A 20,286-nucleotide genomic window follows, 5' to 3' on the forward strand; every position below is an offset into this window, starting at 1 on the left:
AAGCTACCAGCATGAGTTTGACCAAACTGCGGGAGGCAGTGGAAAACAGGAGGGCCTGGTGTGTCCATAGGGTCACAAAGAGTAAGACACGACTAAGCGACTAAACAACAACAAGAAGATTCGGAAGGGACCCGACGGGTCATCTAGCTCAACCCCCTGCTTTTGGTAAAAAGCAAATAAGAAGTATCTTCACTTCATCACTCTATATATCATCGCTGTCATATCATAAATAGATTCCTACTTTAGTGAAGTGAATTAAAAGTAGTAATAATAATTCCGGAATTGGAATCAATTCCAATCTTTAGTTTTCGATTCCTTCGATTCACCTGTTTCTAACACCCCCATTGTGATAGGCATAGACCTGCAAAAAAAGTCATTTTGCTGTGAATCAATCCTTTTGAGGGCAGAGTTTTCGTGGAAAAGGAAAAAAATGAGGAGTCCAATTCGGAGGGGACCCCCCAGGCCATCTGATTGACCCCGTTCCTGCCCTGTGAGTAAATCTTGCAACTCCAGCGTCCTTGAGGAATTTTAATCTACCATACATGCAGTTGCTGGGATTGATAACAACAACCACAACAATAATAGTAATAATAATAATAATTTATTATTTATACCCCACCCATCTGGCTGAGTTTCCCCAGCCACTCTGGGTGGCTTCCAACAAAACACTAAAATACAATAACCTATTAAACATTAAAAGCTTCCCTAAACAGGGCTGCCTTCAGGTGTCTTCTAAAAGTTTGGTAGTTCTTTTTCTCTTTGACATCTGGTGGGAAGGCGTTCCACAGGGCGGGTGCCACCACCGAGAAGGCCCTCTGCCTGGTTCCCTGTAACTTGGCTTCTCGCAGGGAGGGAACCGCCAGAAGGCCCTCGGAGCTGGACCTCAGTGTCCCAGCTGAACGATGGGGGTGGAGACGCTCCTTCAGGTATACTGGACCGAGGCCGTTTAGGGCTTTCAAGGTCAGGACCAACACTTTGAATTGTGCTCAGAAACGTACTGGGAGCCAGTGTAGGTCTTTCAGGACCGGTGTTATGTGGTCTTGGCGGCCGCTCCCAGTTACCAGTCTAGCTGCCGCATTCTGGATTAATTGTAGTTTTTGGGTCACCTTCAAAGGTAGCCTCACGTAGAACGCATTGCAGTAGTCCAAGTGGGAGATAACCAGAACATGCACCACTCTGGCAAGACAGTCTGCGGGCAGGGAGGGTCTCATCCTGCGTACCAGATGGAGCTGGTAGACAGCTGCCCTGGACACAGAATTGACCTGCGCCTCCATGGACAGCTGTGAGTCCAAAATGACTCCCAGGCTGCGCACCTGCTCCTTCAGGGGCACAGTTACCCCATTCAGGACCAGGGAGTCCCCCACACCCGCCTGCCTCCTGTCCCCCAAGAACAGTACTTCTGCCTTGTCAGGATTCAGTGTGGTGTGTTTGTGTTCCCTGATGTTGGGAAAGATGGAGGGCACAAGGAGAAGGGGACGACAGAGGACGAGATGGTGGACAGTGTTCTTGAAGCTAGCAGCATGTTTGACCAAGCTGTGGGAGGCAGTGGAAGACAGGAGGGCCTGGCGTGCTATGGTCCAGGGGGTCACAAAGAGTTGGACATGACTAAATGACTATACAACAACAAAAATCGGTTTACGGGGAACGCGAGATAATGGGAACTAATTCGGATAAAATCTGGGAAGCACCCAGGCAGGCCCCGAGTTCGAGAGCAGCCTGCTCCCCCCCTCTGTTTGCCAAGCCTTTCAGCTCACCCAACCCATCATAGATGTGCTGAGGCCAGAGATCAAAGAGTCATAGATTGGAAAGGGACCCCCGAGGGTCATCTAGTCCAACCCGCCCAGTACGGCTCTCGAACCCACAACCCTGGGATTAAGAATCTCATCCTCTACTGATTACCATCCTGACCGTGGCTTGCGCCTCAGGCCCAGCGCTCTCCCTCTCTCCCACAGCCGGCGTCCTCTTTAATTGGGAATTCAAGCCACGTGGCGGCGGCAGACGCCGATTCAATTTCTCCCCTCAGTCACCTTTTTAATAAAATTATGATGAACAATCCGAGGCCTTAAAATAGAAAGCGAGGAAGGAGAGGGAGAGGGAAGAGAGAGAGGTGCCTTCTTTTTCACCAAACCGTTCGACAATATTTCTTTTTGGGGGGTTAAGTGCAAGAGAATTTACCCTTCGATTCTACCCCCCCCTTCCGCAATCTCAGCAGACTAACTCTGCAAAGGCTAAGAGGAGGCGAAATATTGAGGGGGGAGAGAGCAATCGCCAGCAGAGAAAGGCCACCCCCACTTTACAATAAAAATAATAATAATAAAAGCTTCCTCCTAAGCTTCACTTTGCCTTTGGCTCATTTTCCTCTTCCCGGTGGGATATTCGTCTGGCTTGATTAGCAATTAACGATGCAGAAATCAGCTGTCACTCGTTAACGGCGCAACTGGAACGAGCCAGTTGAGATGTTCCCTTCTGCACACCAGCTTATTTGTAATTATTTTTGAAAGTAAAAAATAAAAAATGGCTTCTTCCACAGTGAGCCTTGCTCCACCCACCTCCCTCCTGCTGCCTGCACCCACAAACTGGGCCATGATCCGAACTCAGGATCCTTGCTCCCAAGAAAGGGGTTGGAGAACAAATCCGTTCCAGAGTGACCCTGGAACATGCGCAGAGGAGGGCGGGCCAAGACGACTGAGGCTCTGGAAACCACACCTGATGAGGAATGGTTGAAGGATGGAGGGATGCTTAGCCTGGAGAAGACAGGAACCGTCTCCCATGAGAGGCGGTGATTGACTCTTCTTCCTTGGAGGTTTTTAAGCAGAAGTGGGGTGGCCATCTGTCATGGATGCTGAGATTCCTGCATTGCAGGGGGTTGGTCTAGATGACCGCGTAGGTCCCCTTTCAGCTCTATAGTTCTGTGATTCTCAGGTCGCAAGGTGGTTAGATTGGTCTCAACCAGAGCCAGGGCCTTTTCAGTACTGGCCCCGACTTGGTGGAATGCTCTGTCACAAGAGACCAGGGCCCTGCGGGACTTGACATCTTTCCGCAGGGCCTACAAGACAGAGCTGTTCTGCCTGGCCTTTGGTTTGGACTCAGTCTGACCCTTATGTTTCCCTCCCCTTATGGCCTTGATTTATCGGCTACTTTTAAAATGAGGCTGCATTTTAAATTGCAGTTTAACCTGTATTTTAAATTGTGGTTTTTTCCTGTCCCCCCCCCCCCAATCATGTTTTTTACTGTGATTTTATTGGTGTTAGCCGCCCTGAGCCCTGCTCTGGCAGGGTATAAATAAAAATTATTATTATTATTATTATGACCCGATCCCATAGCTGCCAACTTTTCCCTTTTCTTGCGAGGAATCCTATTCGGAATAAGGGGATTTCCCTTAAAAAAGGGGAAACGTTGACAGCTACGCCCGATCCTCAGAGCTGCTTTTGAGATGGAAGAGGGTCTTTAGGATCTCAGCAGTGGCGGCATAGGAAAGAGCCTTCTCTGTGGTGGCCCCTAAGTAGTAGGAATCCATCCCCTAGCGTTGCACCTTCATTTTACAGCTTTCGATGAATGCTGAAGTCGCCCCTCTCTGACCCCTGAGATATGTGTTTTTAGGAAACTACTCTGTTCTCGGGGCTGTAACTGGTTTCAAACGGTTTTTTAATGTTAGGCCTTAAATGGCTGCTACGCTCCCTGGGACCTCAGGGTAAAGGATGGGTAATAAATCAAAATAATAAATATTAATAATCTTGCTCCACCCACTATGCCTCTGGCCCCACCCACCATCCACATGTGGCCCCCGGAAGGTTGGCTAGAACGGAATGCGGTCCCAAGATCCCCTGATCTAAGAGGATCACAGTGAGGCGATCACTCAGCTAGAGAGCAGCAAAAATTATAATTAAGGGTTTGGGGCGCCTTGAACGCCAGCAGGGCAGGAGATCTTGTGCAGACTGCAGTCTATTTCAGCACATACCGGGAAGCAGATTCTCAGAGGGCAGGGATGATTACTTGTGGGGGTTTTTTGGAGGGAGAGCTGCGAAGGGAGAGATCAGAAGGAAAAGGAAATGCAGAACAGCAGAGACAGAGATATAATTACATAACGAACAGCAATGTTTCACTGCCGCTTCAATATTCAAAAGCTGGTCGGCGGAAGGGGGGGGGGGCGAATTTTAGCCTTCCAGGATACTCTGCAAATTTCCTTAAAGTGGCTACCCTGGAGCAAAGGAACTTCAAAGAGAGGCTGCCAAGTGAAACTGCTGAATTATAAAGCACCCAGAGGTTTGGTGTGATCATTTGTGTCCTGAGAATGAAGTGTTCTTAGCGTGTTGCCTGGGTCAGTTGGCTTACCAATGCCAGGACGTCTGAATTATCAACAACTTTTTTTGTTCGGCGATTATCCCCGCCTGCAATTTTCTGCTTGCTCCCTCTGCTTGTCCACCTCAGCCCTGTAACTCAAGATCACACTCCACGCATCTGAAAGGGGCCGTGACCCACAAAAAATTATGAATTTGTCAGGGCTGCGTTCGATGTTAGTACTGTGGACCCATTGAAAGGCATGGCCATGGCTAACTGCCAGGAGCGAGCCAGCGATAAATCACATGGTGTTTAATAATAATAATAATAATAATAATAATAATAATTATACCCCGCCCATCTGGCTGGGCTTCGCCATCCACTCTGAGCGGCTTCCAAAAATAAAATAAAAAAATAAAATACTGTAATACATCAAACATTAAAAGCTTCCCTAAAGAGGGCTGCCTTCAGATGTCTTCTAAAAGTCTGGTGGTTGTTGTTCTCTTTGACATCTGGTGGGAGGGCGTTCCACAGGGCGGGTGCCACCACTGAGAAGGCCCTCTGCCTGGTTGCCTGTAACTTGGCTTCTCGCAGTGAGGGAACCGCCAGAAGGCCCTCGGTGCTGGACAAACGCGGAAGTGAGTGTTCCGGTTTGCGAACGTTCTTTGGAACTCGAATGCGGGTTCTGTGGCTTCCGATTGGCTGCAGGAGCTTCCCGCAGCCAATCGGAAGCCACAGTTTGGTTTCTGAACGTTTTGGAAGTCGAACGGACTTCTGGAACGGATTCCATTAGACTTCCAAGGTAGGACTGTAAATCAATGTTGAGTCTAGGTTGGTTGGAGACAGGTGATTTTGTTAACAGGGCAACCCCCTTCTGGAAATCTACCTTTGAAGGTGACCTGGAAACTACAACTAATCCAGAATGCAGCAGCCAGACTGGTGACTGGGAGCGGCCGCCGAGACCACATAACACCGGTTTTGAAAGACCTACATTGGCTCCAGTACGTTTCCGAGCACAATTCAAAGTGTTGGTGCTGACCTTGAAAGCCCTAAATGGCCTCAGCCCAGTATACCTGAAGGAGCGTCTCCACCCCCATCGTTCAGCCCAGACACTGAGATCCAGTTCCAAGGTCCTTCTGGCGGTTCCCTCCCTGCGAGAAGTCAAGTTACAGGGAACCAGGCAGAGGGCCTTTTCCGTGGTGGTGCCCGCCCTGTGGAACGCCCTCCCACCAGATGTCAAAGAGAACAACAACTACCAGACCTTTAGAAGACATCTGAAGGCAGCCTTGTTTAGGGAGGCTTTTAATGGATTACTGTATTTTAATATTTTGTTGGAAGCTGCCCAGTGTGGCTGGGGAAGCCCAGCCAGATGGGCGGGGTATAAATAATAAATTATTATTATTAATCGGAACATCAAGGGTCTCCCCCAAAACAGCAGCACTCAAGACATCAAGATATTTGATCCCCGTTCCCTATAAGGGAATCTCCACGTGGTAACAGTGGCGTAGCGTGGGTTGCCAGCACTCGGGGCAAGGCAAGTAATTTGCACCCCCTAACCCGTGGATTTGCGCACCCTAACCCTAACCCCCAGATATTGCGCCCGGTGTGGCCGGCCCCTGCTGCACCCCCCACGCTATGCCACTGTGTGGTAACAAAAGCAGGCAGATACCAATGTACTGGAGACCTCCCAAATTTCGACAGAGGCGAAAAACGATGATCGGTGTGGTTCTATCTATCAGCTTTCCAAAACTCAACTCAAGTCCGATCGATTCCCTGAGTTTCCGCTCCCCCAACCGCAAGCTGCCCATCCTTGGTCTTTGGGCTCCACCTCGTCCTCCTGCCCGAAATCTATATAAGCAACATCAATTGTTGCAGAAAGTATTAACCTTGCAGCTCGTTCAACGCATATCGACCCGTAAGCTTGTTCGATGGAGCCTTAATGCTACGAGAAAAGGCACTGGGATTTCCCATCCATTCAAAACCCAGGACTTAATTCATGCCCCAGGTGCGGTTCATGAATCTTTGATGCTCCAGCTTAACCCTGGCCCATCCAGGGATTAAAAGAAGAAGAGGGTCCCTGAGAAAGTGCAGAGTGCACTTCCGCTGGAAAACCATGCAAAATTAGGGGAACAGCCCACAGGAGGACCTTAAAGCCTGAGAAAGAGAGAAAGAACTGGGTTCAAATCCCCACTCTGCCATGAAGTTATTTTCCCTGGACCTTCGACTAGTTGTAAACTCTCTCAGCCTCACCTACCTGACAGGGTTGTTGTGGGAAATAAGAGAGGAGGGAGGGAGGAACCATGGAGGAAAAAGCAGGATGTGAATGCAACAAATAAATAAATTATCCCATTTTCATTTTCGTTTTTCAAGGAACTACGCAATTAAAGCACGCTTTTAAAACTGTTGCTCCGCGTACGAAATGTTTTCGCCTTGCTCACAGCCCTGATCTTACTCTTTTCTTGGGCGAAAGGGATTTTGAAAATAAATAAATAAACGAACGAGCCGCCGAAACGCCAGCCTTATCCCCAAATTAATCGCAGGAGCGGATAGCGAGCCACCAGCAGCGAAAGCCCCTCACGGCATCTCGGCGTCGCTTGACAGAACGAGGGCAATGGACCCTTCAGATTAAGTGAGGAGCAACAGCTCCCCCCCATTCTCTGCAGAAACCAAGGCGATTAAATTCCCCTCTCGCCCAAATCCCTGCTACGAAACATTCCAGGGGAAAGCTTCCTTAAGTAACCTTTCAAAAACTTTAAAACTGGGAGCCTGTGGCCAGCATGCTCAGTGGGCAGTTGGGAGTCCAGCAACCTTTTTTCAGGGGCTATGGGGTCATCATTCCTGCTTTGAAAACTACGGCTAAGGCAGGCTAGGGGAGAAAATGGACGGCAAATAGGATTTTTTTAAAACAACAACTTTCTAGCTAGTTTTTCCGAGGGCGCTGCTAGCAGGAAACAGAGGGATGTTTTCACCAAACTTGCCCGTAAAAATTGTGTGTATCTGTGGGTTGTGTGTGTGGATAGAGGGTTGTTCCTTTACTGGATCTGCTCACCAAACTTCCTGCCATTCCCCCACCCCAGTAACCCCCCCCCCGAGTTTCCCCTTCCCACCCCATGCAATTCCCGAAGCTTGCTTTCCACCTTCCCAACCCCACTGCTTCATGCAAATCTGGGACGGTGATGCAGCACTGCATATCCTCCAATGGGGGCTGCGTGACGACAGCCTTCAGTTTTTATGCATATAGGAAGATAGATTGATAGGCAGAGAAAGCGACTTAGGGGAGTGGTGCCTCGATTTTTTTCCGTTCGTAATTAACTCCCCCTCTCCTAGCAATCTACTTTAAGCAGACAAAATTCAACAGGTGCGGTTTTGCTCGCAAGGGGCTCTGTTCAAGGGAAAAGCTTCATCCACAAGATTTCTTTGGAGGGCAACTGAACTGGTGGGAAAGTATGCAAGTATCCAGATCAAACTGCACTCTTTGTCATCGCAACCCCTGCTTCCACTTGGCACCCCACCCCTGGAGCACGGAGAGAAATTGGAGGTTAACTGTCTGGAACTGGGACCCCTCCCCTGGCAAATGACGCCTCTCAAAATACGGCTAAAGGTGGTAGAGAACGAAACCTTTAATCATGGGTTCAAGAACCCTTTTGTTGGGCAAAAGATTCCTCCTTGCAGTGAGTTGGACTAGCAGTGGTGTCCAAACTTTTTTCAAAGAGGGCCAGATTTGATGAAGTGAAGGGCCATGAGGGCCAACCAAAGTTGTTGTTTTTTAGGATTCTTTTTAGGATTGACGTTGTTGAGGGTTTCTTTAGGATTTTGCCCCAGGAAATCAACTGCTACAGGGGCAGGATGAAACCAACTGGCGGGCCGGATTAGGCCCCCGAAACGGACTTTGGACATGACCCCCATGGCCCCTTCCAACTTTACAGTTCTACGACTCTATGATCCCCTGATTAAAATAACTAATTAAAAGTGAAGCTTCATGGATTACCACCGTTTACTAGAGCAGAAGCCGAGAGCTTTGAGTTTTATTTACTTCACAAAATTTGGAGCTGCTTGATTGTAAGAAAACCTCTAAGCGTTTTGCAAGAAAACCTCTCTGGAGGCCAACACAATGACCCTACTCAGAGGTGACCCACTTAAATAATCAAAGTTGTAACTCTTGGGAACACTAATTTCAATGGGTGATTTCCAACTGAGTTTTGCTTAGCGTGAACCCATTGATACGGATGGATCTAAGTTAGTCGTGTTAGTCAATGGGTCTTCTCTGCACCAGTGGGTTTGCTTTGAATTGAACTTTGTCAGAGACAAATGTAAGTCCCCTTGGGTGAAAATCACAGTCTCCCAGCCTAAACTACACCGCAGGGTTGTTGTACGGCTGAAGTGTGGACTCTGGCCGTTTGGAGGAAATATTTTGAAAGTGGACACTTACAAAAGGGGCTGGTTCTCTATTAACCTTTTATAAAAAAATCAAAACCGGAAGCTGCTGCTTGAGGAATTCACTTTCAAGCATAAAAATCTTCGAGTTTATCTACCGCTCTTTCAAACGCGCAGAACATTCCCTTATTCCCATTGACAGCCTTACAAAAACACCCTTGCGAGGTATGCCTGTGATGTTTGAATGCATTTGTTCAACAGGTTAAAAACGAACATAGACCACCAACCCTCCACAAACACACTTTCCAGGGTGTCCACACCGCCAAGATTTAAGACGAAGAGACAATAGACAATTTGAATCAATAAAAACAACAACATAGTGGCCCCAGCCTCCAAAGTTCTTAAAATCTCAGCAAAGTAACAAAACAGCTCCATGGAATCCTGGATTTGTAAGGGGCCACAAGAATCATCTAGTCCAGCCCCCGGCTCAAGCTCCCACCCTGAGATCAAGAGTCTCACGCTCTACCGACTGAGCTATCGCCCGTCAACAACCAGTAAAACAAGTTATTAGAAAGCAGAACCACAAAATGTGGAGCAGAACAAAAACAAGCCTTCGGGGTTCTCCTGAACGCCCATGCAGAGGAGGCCCACACACTTTCATCCTTTCTAGGGAAGGTATTGAAAGCCACAGGAGGCCACCACAGAGAAGGCCCTGTTTTATTTCCCTATGAACGAGAGCCTGTGATGAGGTCTGTGGCAGAGGCAACGGTGGGACCCAGGAGCTGCGGGCAAGGCTAGTCCTACTCAGAAAACTCCAGTGGCTCCCCAGCTTTTGGGGGCCACTACCCCCTTGGCGCCATAAACTCATCCCCTTACCCTAGAAAAAGCATTATTTGGGGCATGTTGCCTTGGGCAAGTTTAAGCAATGTACAAATTTAATTAAATAATAACAATTCGGAATAGCAGTTTGCACGACTCACTAGGGAAGATAACAACACGACGACATTCAGAACAATTAACTGCACATTTGTTCAAAATCCAATTAAAACTATTTAGCTTAGTTCAAGAGAACTGATGAATTCGATCCAGTGCCACCAGCTTCTCAAAGTCTGATAGTCATTTAGCAGGAATCCTCAATGTCACATTTAGTAACTGATGTACTTCAACGCGCGGTAAATTCTTAATGCGATGGTTGGGCTTGATGGAGAAATAGCAGTTTCCCCTAGGTCTGGTTTAAAGCCACGTAGCAGGAGACTTGAATGACCACCTCCAGTCCCCCTGCTTCTAAGTGCCCCCCTAAATTATCCCACCGCCCCCCCCCCACAGGACAGGACTGATCACTCCGGGAACCACTGAAACAGGCCCATCAAAATCAATGGGCATCACCAACTTAGGTACCTTCAGTTCAATGGGTCTACTGAGAGTGAAAATTATTTGGAGACAACCCCTGGGTCATCCTAGGGGGCTAGGCCTGTGATTGCACCCCATGCCAAAGGGGTGAGACCACACACCCATTTCTCCCATAACCGCCCATGGACACAAACACCCACCCAGTTGAGCTGGACCTCAGTGTCCGGGCTGAACGATGGGGGTGGAGACGCTCCTTCAGGTATAAAGGGACCCCTGACCATTAGGTCTAGTTGTGGCTGACTCTGGGGTTGCGGCGTTCATCTCGCTTTATTGGCCGAGGGAGCCGGCGTACAGCTTCCGGGTCATGTGGCCAGCATGACTAAGCCGCTTCTGGCGAACCAGAGCAGCGCATGGAAACGCTGTTTACCTTCCCGCCGGAGCAGTACCTATTTATCTACTTGCATTTTGACATGCTTTCGAACTGCTAGGTTGGCAGGAGCAGGGACCAAGCAGCAGGAGCTCGGTCCGTTGCGAGGATTCGAACAGCCGACCTTCTGGTCGGCAAGCCCTAGGCTCTGTGGTTTAACCCACAGCGCCACCCGCGTCTTTCAGGTATACATTACTATTATTCCTCAGGAGCAAAGTTTCTGGAAAGCTACAAGTATTGCCATTCATTTCACACGGGGTGATGAAGTATCAGTGGCTGTACAGATGTTGTTGGCCTGGCTCAGGGATGGTGGTGGGGTTTGGAATATGCCAACACCTGGAGGACCAGGCCACAGGTGGCTCTCTATCCTTGGGACAGTTTAGCAACCTCTGCAGTGATCTATACAACACCCCCACATGGTTAGGCCCATCTCAACTGTATTCCACCCTCCCCACCTGGAATTAAGAAACCATCTCAGCCCTCAGTTGCCATCTCTGTCACAAAGACCAGGTGGGAATGAATGGGGTTCTGGAAGGGATGGGAACCTCCAGCTCAGAAGACAAATCCTAATGATGGAAAGAGTCTTGCTAGCACAAGGATGGAAGAATGAGGAAACCCCAACGAAAGAACAATGGCAAGAAAAAACTGATGAGCTATGTTGAATTGACTAAATTGACATACAAACTGCGTGAAAAGGACAATCGTGACTTCAAGGAAGAACTTTTTACAAACTATCTAAAAAGACAACAAAAAGATTTGGACTCCTTGGCAGGTTTTGAATGAACATCCACAAATTTATTAGTTGAACATATGATAGGCAAGGCAAGGATATGTACAATTTTATAATATGCTGAGAACAATATGGGTAAAGAAACCAGAGAGGGGAGCTGAGGGGAATGGGGGAAAATAATGTAACTGATTATTTGGACTGATAATGTGTTATGTTGTTTAATAAAAATATTTTTTTTTTTTAAAAAAAGAAGAAGACAAATCCTAATGAGGGCGTGCTCAGAAGTCAGCCCCGCACAGAATTTGGCAAGGTCTGTGTACATCAAAAGAGCCCCATATCAGGAACAGGTAAAGGTAACGGAGGGCCCTTTCAAAGGTCTTTTCCGCCTTACTGCCAGGAACATCAGGAGCTGCCTTCTACAGAGTCCAGCTACCTCAGCACTGCCAGCACGGACTGGCAGCAGCTCTCCAGAATTCTAAGCATTTCCCAGTTCTACCAGGCGCTGCAAATCACAGGAGGGGGAGAGAGTTCTCTTGAACTCGGGTCCCACGGAGGAATCTTTGAGAATTTTAGAAGACATCTGAAGGCAGCCCTGCTTAGGGAAGTTTTTGAATGCTTAATGTTTTATTTTGTTTTCAGCGTTCTGTTGAAAGCCGCCCAGAGTGGCTGGGGAAACCCCATCCAGATTGGGGGGGGGGGTTAGAAATAATAATTTATTTATTTATCATCATCATCATCATCTGGTTGCCCACTGGGAGAACAGGAAGCTGGAGAAGCCCCCCGCCCCCACTTTGTCCTGATCCAGATTCTTCAACTCAACTCAGGGGAAAACACATCAAAATTAAAACTCATTTCGTTCCGCAACATTTATATACCGCTCCATTGCATTGAAATACACAAACAAAACCAACCCCTCATCTAAGCGTTTACAAACAAAAGATGAACCAAAGTTTGCCAAGTCTATTTACTGCAACAGGTCTACTCAGAGTAGGGCTAGCACTGGATTCAACCCTTTGTGTGTGTGTGTGTGTGTCTCTCTCTCCCCCCCCCCACTTTTTCTTGGATTCTGGCAGTCCCAGAAGTCAGCTGAGCCTACTTTGTCCAAGATCAATGCCACAAAAAGAGTTTCTGAGCTGGCTCCTTTGACTGCGCCTCCTCCCCCTTTCCCCTCTCCGGCTACGAAGGGAGCTCAGTTACAATTCTCCAGCTGTGTGAGTTTTGGCTTCACTTAATTGTTTCAAAACAAGAGTTTTTTTGGCCACAGGATGGGAGTCCTGGAACTCCAGCCAACTCCACACACACACACACACACACACACACACACACACACACACTTTTTCTCTCTGTGTTGCTTGCCCCCTTCAGCGCACACGCACACACACCAAAATAATAGCCTGGTTATTTGGGGAGGAAAGGAGAGTCCGACTGGAAAACAAGCTCGTGGCTTGATCCCTTGAAAGTAAACCGAAGTCCCCCAAGAAGACAAGAGACATAATTCGAGGATCTCAGCTCCTGCCCGTAACCACCACCAATCACTTCCTCCTCCCTGCCTTTCTCGGAGGAGAAGTTTCCAAGCCAAGAGCAACAACGGAGCCGAAAGCCAAAGCAACAGAGCTGGAAGTTCACCAGCTATAATTTCGCCGTCAGCAGCTCTGGGCGAAATTTCTGACCAGGAAATTGACTTACGAGGCGCTTTGGGTTCCAAACAGTGGCGCAAGCTTGGGCGAAGTAGTCGTGCAAATAGAATATTAACAGAAACACAAACAGAATGCAATTTTAAATTCGTGTATTATTATTCCTTGACGATTTTGTTTTTGCCTAACACCCAACCAGTTATTGGTTACTATTACGGACACTGCAATTGAAGCTCTGATGGGTTGTTGTTTTTTGGAGAAGTGACGCTTGTTCTTCTTCTTGTTAAACATCTAATGCAATTTTTTTAAAAAAGTGCGTGCGTTTATTTATTTATTTAAAGGGGGTGGGCAATGAAATCGACCAGCTTCTAAAGTTGAAACTGAGGGGGTGGGGGGTTCTGTTTCGCGATCCTCGGAGTGGGTCGGAACTGACGCGCAAAGAGAGAGGGCGCGCGCTGGTTTGGGGGCTACAGGAGAACGGTTTGTTGTATTTTGGGAAGGTTGAAGAGGGGGGTTGAGGTTTTTTTTTCCCCCTTTCCTTTTTGGTGGTGACTAGATGCAAGCCACCCCGCGCGCCAGCCGCCGCCGCCACCGCCGCAGCGAAAAGACCATCGCCAGAGCGCGCTTGGCAATACGAGCCCGAAGCCCATCCTCGCCAAAGGAACGCCGCCCGCCTCCCGGAAAGAAAGAAAGAAAGAAAGAAGAGATATTGCCTTACCTTGGGAATCCAGGAGCTCTTTTTCCTCGCCTCTGCAGAGGAGAAGGGATGGGGGGAACCGTCCGAGGGGAGGGAAGAAAGAGAGGGGTTCTGAAAAGGCAGAGCCAGTACAAAAATAAAAAATAAGGATCAATCTGGTGCAAGATTCTCTGCGCGCCTGGAGAGGACTTAAAGAATTAGATGCCTTGCGTGGAGCTCCGATGGCTGAGCTGGAGGAAGGAAAGGCATAAGGCAGGGGTGGGGGGAGAGAGAGGGGGGGAAAGAGGTGGAGAGACGGCGAGAAAGCTTACAAACAAAGCCCCTGGCAAGGCACAGGCTCGTAACTCAACGCCCCAGCGCAGGCCAGCCCGCCCCTTGCAGCAGGGCGCGCCAATCTGCGCCGGGCGCCCTTGCGCGCAGCTCCGCCTCGCCTCGCCCGGCCCGGCCAGGCCCGCCTTCGCCTCCCTCCGCGGCCGCCGCCGCGAAAGCTGGGATCGGGGCCTCGGGCGGCAGGAGGCAGGACCCGGGCACGGGCAGCAAGAGGGTCCGGGTGACCTTCAGCTTCCTCCGGATAGCAGGGCGGTGAGGGAGAGGAGGGCGCAGGATGGAGGAGGGAGACAAGGAAGCCAAAAAAAAAAAAAAAAGACCCAACTCAGCACTTTGCTAATGCAAAGGGGGGGGGTTGAGAGAGAGATCCCTGCTCGGAGTAGACCCGTTGGGGTTGGAGGGCGGGGCGGATCCGGCTTGGGGTGGCAAAGTTGCGCTGGGGTAAATCGGCGAGACTTCAGCGCTTGCAGAGTTCAGACGTTGTTGTGGTTGAAGAAGCGAAGCAGCTGAAAAGAAAGGCTCTGGTTTTTTGGGGGGAGGGGGGTGTTGCAGGACTGAGCCCCACTGCAGGATTTAATTCCTAGGCCAGCCTTCCCCGCGTTAGAAGCTTTTTTTTTTGGAGAATAATGCCGTTCTGCGGAACAATGAGGACTAGAATCTTGACTTCATTTTAAAGAGCAGTGCTGTGGTTCAGGGGTGGAACAGCTGCTTCATGCAGACATTCCCTGTTCAGTCCTCCTCGTCGTCAGATAGGGTTGGGAATGTCCCCCGTCGGAAACCCCGGAGAGCCGCTGCCGGTCCGTGTCAACAGTATGGCGCTATATGGAACATGGTTTGACGCAGGATAAAGCATCTTCCTAGGTTCCTATTTGAAAACATTCTGAAACAGCTGCAGGATAGCTCCGCTGGTAGAGGTCTGGGTCGAGGGTTCGATTCCCAAGTTGGGCAAATGGATTCCTGCGTTAGAAGGGGTTGGGCTAGATTCTATAATTTCACGAGCAACACTGTGTCGCAGGGGTCACCAAACTTTTTCAGCAGGGGGCCGGTCCACCGGCCCTCAGACCTTGTGGGGGGCCGGACTATATTCTGGAAAAAAAAATAAACAAATTCCTATGCCCCACAAATAACCCAGAGATGCATTTTAAATAAAACCACACATTCTACTCATGTAAAAAACACGCTGATTCCCGGACTGCCTGCAGACCGGATTTAGAAGGTGATTGGTCCGGATCCGGCCCCCGGGTCTTAGTTTGCCTCCTCATGGTTAAGGAGAGCAACAGTCAAATAAAACAGGTCAACAGAAGCTGAAGAATTAATTTGTTTTCTTCTTAAGCGCTTTTCTGGGTCCTGCAGGACTCACCCAAAGAGAGCTCTTTCCCACAGCTGAGCCACAGTGTGCCTCTGAGCATGGGCTGAGTGCAATTCCTGCATCTTCCAGTAACTGTTGACTGCCTTTCACCCATCCAGAAATGGGGCTAAGGAAGCTCAAATTACTGGAACAGTTCAGGGCCTCAAAATTGTCTTTAGGCAACTATTCAACACGTTTAAGTGCCCCTTGGTCAGTTGCGGACTCTACTACATTGAAGGTTTTTAAGCAGAGATTGGATGGCGTCAGGGGTGTGTGGATGTGTGTGGATATATTGCTGAATTGTCAAAATGTCAGGGAAAGCCCCGATATATGGCAACACAATGGAAAAAGCAGCAGAAATGGCTCCTAAAGCTTAAAAGCACTATTTTGGGGGTGAGGTTCCCCCCAAAAAGCTCAACAATTTGGGGGTGTCAGGAATTTTGCTTTTTGAAATACGGCAACCCTAGTCGTGGATGCTTTAGCTGAGATTCCTGCGTTGCAGTGGGTTGGACTAGATGACCCTCGTAGGGTCCCTTCCAACTCCTGGATGATTCTATTTCTCCTACCAGGCTCTCATTTGGGGTTGGATGGACCACGCTCACAATTCCCTTGAGTGGAAAGGACATTCACTCGATGTCTGATGGTGTGAGCGGAGTCAAGTCTTGTCTGTCTCTCAGTAGCCAAATAAGGAGCCTGAGGACTAGCGACTGGTTTAGTAATATAATAATAATAATAATAATAATAATAATAATAATAATAATAATAATTATTATTATTATTATTATTATTATTAATACCCCGCCCATCTGGCTGGGCTTCCCCAGCCACTCTGGGTGGCTTCCAACAGAATATTAAAATACAATAGTCTATTAAACATTAAAAGCTTCCCTAAACAGGGCTGCCTTCAGCTGTCTTCTAAAAGTCTGGTAGTTGTTTTTCTCTTTGACATCTGGTGAGAGGGTGTTCCACAGGGCGGGCGCCACCACCGAGAAGGCCCTCTGCCTGGTTCCCTGGAACTTGGCTTCTCGCAGGGAGGGAACAGCCAGAAGGCCCTCGGAGCTGGACCTCAATGTCCAGGTAGAACAATGGGGGTGGAGACACTCCTTCAGGTGTACTGGACCTACCTGTTTCACCAGGTGCTGCTCAAGGTGAACAAAGGGACCAGAATATAACATCAAACACAATATAACAGTATCATATATATATATATAGTAAAGGCAAAGGGACCCCTGACCATTAGGTCCAGTCGTGGACGACTCTGGGGTTGCGGCGCTTGTCTCGCTTTATTGGCCGAGGGAGACGGCGTACAGCTTCCGGGTCATGTGGCCAGCAGGACTAAGCCGCTTCTGGCGAACCTTCCCGCCAGAGTGGTACCTATTTATCTACTTGCACTTGACGTGCTTTTGAACTGCTAGGTTGGCAGGAGCAGGGACCGAGCAACGGGAGCTCAAACCGTAGTGGGGATTCTAACCACCGACCTTCTGATCGGCAAGCCCTAGGCTCTGTGGTTTAACCCACAGCGCCACCCGCGTCTATATATATATATATATATATATATATATATATACACACACACACACACACACACACAAAAAAATACACACCCCAAACAACTTGTGGGGTAGAACAATTAAATTCAACCAATAAAGCAGATGAACAACCACTGCCACCAGTTTATCTGCCTGGGGGAATTTTTGGTCCTCTAGACATTTTTCAGTTCCCATCAGCCCCAGCTGTCTTGCCCAATGATCAGGGATGATGGGAGTTGTAGTTCAGCCGCATCTGTAGAACCAAGGGTCCCACCAGCCTTGAGTAGAACAAGAGGAGAGGCCTGTGTCTGGACAGCAGGTGGAAATCCGCAGGTGAGATTTCAGCTGAAGATCAGGCACAACATCCAAACTCAGCCTTACACAAGCTGGTGGTCTGGCAGATGTTTGGGACTACAACTCCCATCAGCCACAGCGAGCACATGAAGAACTGCTGGCTAATGGGAGTTGTAGTCCAAACCTGCAGGCCTCTGGCTTGCAGAAAATCGCACAAAGAGTAGACTGAAACGGCTGGGCCTGTTTACCGTAATTTGGATCCATCAATTTCGCTGGATCTACTCTGAGCAGGACTTAGCTCATCCACTCCCTTTGTTTCATTCCCTGCTCCTGTAATGCGAGATGGTTTTAACTCTATTAATTTCAGCCAGTTTACTATGCCAGTCAGTGTAGTACTGAGCTAGACAGGACTAATGTGTTGCTATATCGGGGCTAAGAAATCCCCACAGCACCAGTTCTCAAGGATCCTTGGAAGTATCCACGGCCATTTGAACTGAGGAGGTTTCTGTTGTTTAGTCGTTTAGTCGTGTCCGCCTCTTCGTGACCCCCTGGACCAGAGCACGCCAGGCCCTCCTGTCTTCCACTGCCTCCCGCAGTTGTGTCAAACTCATGCTGGTAGCTTCAAGAACACTGTCCTCTGTCCTCCCTTCTCCTTGTGCCCTCCATCTTCCCCAACATCAGGGTCTTTTCCAGGGAGTCTTCTCTTCTCATGAGGTGGCCAAAGTCTTGGAGCCTCAGCTTCAGGATCTGTCCTTCCAGTGAGCACTCAGGGCTGATTTCCTTCAGAATGGATAGATTTGATCTTCTTGCAGTCCATGGGACTCTCAAGAGTCTCCTCCAGCACCAGAATTCAAGAGCATCAATTCTTCGGCGATCAGCCTTCTTTATGGTCCAGCTCTCATGACTAGGAGGTTTCTAGTCCTCATGAATTGCAAGTAGGGAGCATCGCATAGCAGTATGGCATTATGTCTAGTGCTAGGCCTGCTCAGAGTAGACCCATTACAACTAATAGGCATGGCTAGCTTAGCTCCATTCATTTCATTGGGTTTACATTGAGTAGAACTTCTGTATAATCAGTTTTGTGGGTCTCCTGCTGTTATTCCGCAATGCCTAAAGGTTTTGGTGGTCCTCCAGGGCTGACAAAATGTATCTTTAAAACAAAAAAGGCCCATAGAGAGACACACAGTTTAGTGGTATGGCCTTCTGCTATGGGTCCATGTGGCCCCCAGCTTGAAAAATGTCAGCCGCTCCAACCCTACCTAATGGTATGATTTGTTTGACAGTGGAACTGCCCGCCTCATGAGGTGGTGGACTCTCCTTCGCTGGGAGTTGTTCCAGCAGGGTCTGTGGGACTTTTTGGCACAATCCTGTACTATGGACTGAGTCGGAGGGTTGGGATGGATGACCACAAAGGATCCCCTGCAACTCTATGACTTTAGGATGAATGGGTGCCGAGAAAAAGCGTTTGCTTTTCTTCGTTATATGGAGGGAATACTTCTTCGCAGATGGTACTTGCTGTAAAATACATACCACCTTTTTTTTAAACCCCAAAATAAAAAAAATAGTACAAAGCCTGCTTTTTTGTTTTCCGTGAAGGCTGTTTTAGTCGCAAGCAAAATTTCAGCAATTAATCAACTGAGGGTTTCTTGAAGGAGGTGACAGCTGTGATCTAGAGAACAAACAGTGGATCTCTCTCTCTCTCTCTCTCTCCCTCTCCCTCTCCGATAATACATTTATTTGCTTGTTTTATTCAATCCGTTTGTCAGCTTTTTATTTGTTGCATTTATACGCGTACAGATTTCTCCCTCATCCTCATTTCATCGTCACAACAACCCTGTGAGGTAGGCTGAGAGAAGCAGGAATTAGCCCAGCGTCACCCAGGGAGCTTGGTGGCTGAATGTGGAGATTTGAACCCAGGTCTCTCGGGTCCTATTCCGACACCCTAAGCGCTTCACCACAACGGCTTTGTTAACTGGTTCTGGTTGGAGGGTGGAATCCCCAATTCATCTTTCGCAGGGTTCCCCATCTCTGTTTAAAGTCAGAAAGTACCATCAACACACTCACTCCGAATCATAAAGTGGTGCTTTTAAGTTAAGGGTTTTTATTTTTCAATGAGGGAGCAGCTATAGAGCTTGAAAGCAGAATTGAAACTCTAATAAAATACCTGCCCCTAGATGCCATTCTTGCCACACATTAAAATAACTCGGCAGCAAATCCTCAAATATCTTCAGAGCTAAAATATCAAAATTGGGTAGAAAAAAGAAAGGACATCTTCATGCAGAGCATAGTTAGACTGTGGAACTCCCTCCCACAGTGAGGTCCACCAGCTCTCATCAGATGTCAAACAGTTAAGTAATTATATGACTTTGAGAAGACATCTGAAGGCAGCCTTGTTATAGGGAACTTTTTAATGGTTGGTGTTTGATTGTGTTTTTAGTATTTTGTTGGAAGCCACCCAGATTGGCAGCATATATTATTATTATTATTACCCAGAGATCCCACTGGGGATGGAACTGAAGGACTTCTGCATGCATGTGGTACTGCAGAGCTATATCTTCCTATATAAATAGAAATGTAAGGTGTCGTCACGCCTTTATCAAAAAAACAGAAGCCTTTCTTCTAGGGATAATAGGACATACCGAAAGACCAGAAGAAATTATTTATGCAAGCAGTCTCAGCTGCCAGGACGTTTGATGCACAGAAATGGAAGGGAGATACCGTCCCAACCAAGGAAGAGTGGCGAGCAAAATTAATGGACTACACAGAAATGGCAAAACGTCCGGAAGAATAAGAAACCAAGAAGACAAAAAGCCTTAAATAAAGAACGGGGAAGTTATGTAGTTATTTAAAGAACTATTGTAAACAACAACAACAACAACAACAACAACAACAACAACAACATTATTTATACCCCTCCCGTCTGGCTGGGTTTCCCCAGCTACTCTAGGCTGCTCCCAGCAGAATAGTAAAAGCACAATAAAGCATCAAACATTAAAAACTTAAAGGGCTGCCTTCAGATAAAATCAAGCAGTAAAAGGTGATTTGGGAGGGAAAGTAGAAAGAATCTAAAAAAGAAGTCAAGAGGGAGGTGTAGTTTAATTAAACAATTTTTCTATGTAACCAGAGAAGGAGGGGAAGGAAATCGAAAACGGGGGATACACATGTAAAGGAAGATTATTGTTAAACTGAAACATTGTGTAAATAATGTATATAAAGCAGATACTGTGAGGGGACTTTCATTCATTCCTCCTCACCACTATGAGCTGAATAAAGAGCATGAAATCACTTTGCGACTCTG

The 20,286-nt window shown here is 48.0% G+C and overlaps 1 protein-coding gene and 1 pseudogene across 3 annotated transcripts in view; one reads left to right on the forward strand and one right to left on the reverse strand.

Annotated features, from left to right (window-relative positions):
• The window catches only part of SEMA6C (semaphorin 6C), a 127,268-nt gene extending 113,430 nt beyond the window's left edge, over nucleotides 1-13,838 (reverse strand). Inside the window, exon 1 of one of the 2 annotated variants that reach the window (XM_082202092.1) lies at nucleotides 13,512-13,838. The gene's annotated coding sequence lies outside the window, so the exon portion shown is untranslated. The remainder of the gene's footprint in view (nucleotides 1-13,511) is intronic. The other variant, XM_082202093.1, reaches the window with a different exon arrangement.
• The window catches only part of LOC309521650 (small nuclear ribonucleoprotein E pseudogene), a 122,445-nt pseudogene that overhangs the window by 72,473 nt on the left and 29,686 nt on the right, over nucleotides 1-20,286 (forward strand). The window lies entirely within an intron of this gene.

Source organism: Podarcis vaucheri (genome assembly GCF_965113315.1).
Source record: "Podarcis vaucheri genome assembly, chromosome: 16".
NCBI lineage: Eukaryota > Metazoa > Chordata > Lepidosauria > Squamata > Lacertidae > Podarcis > Podarcis vaucheri.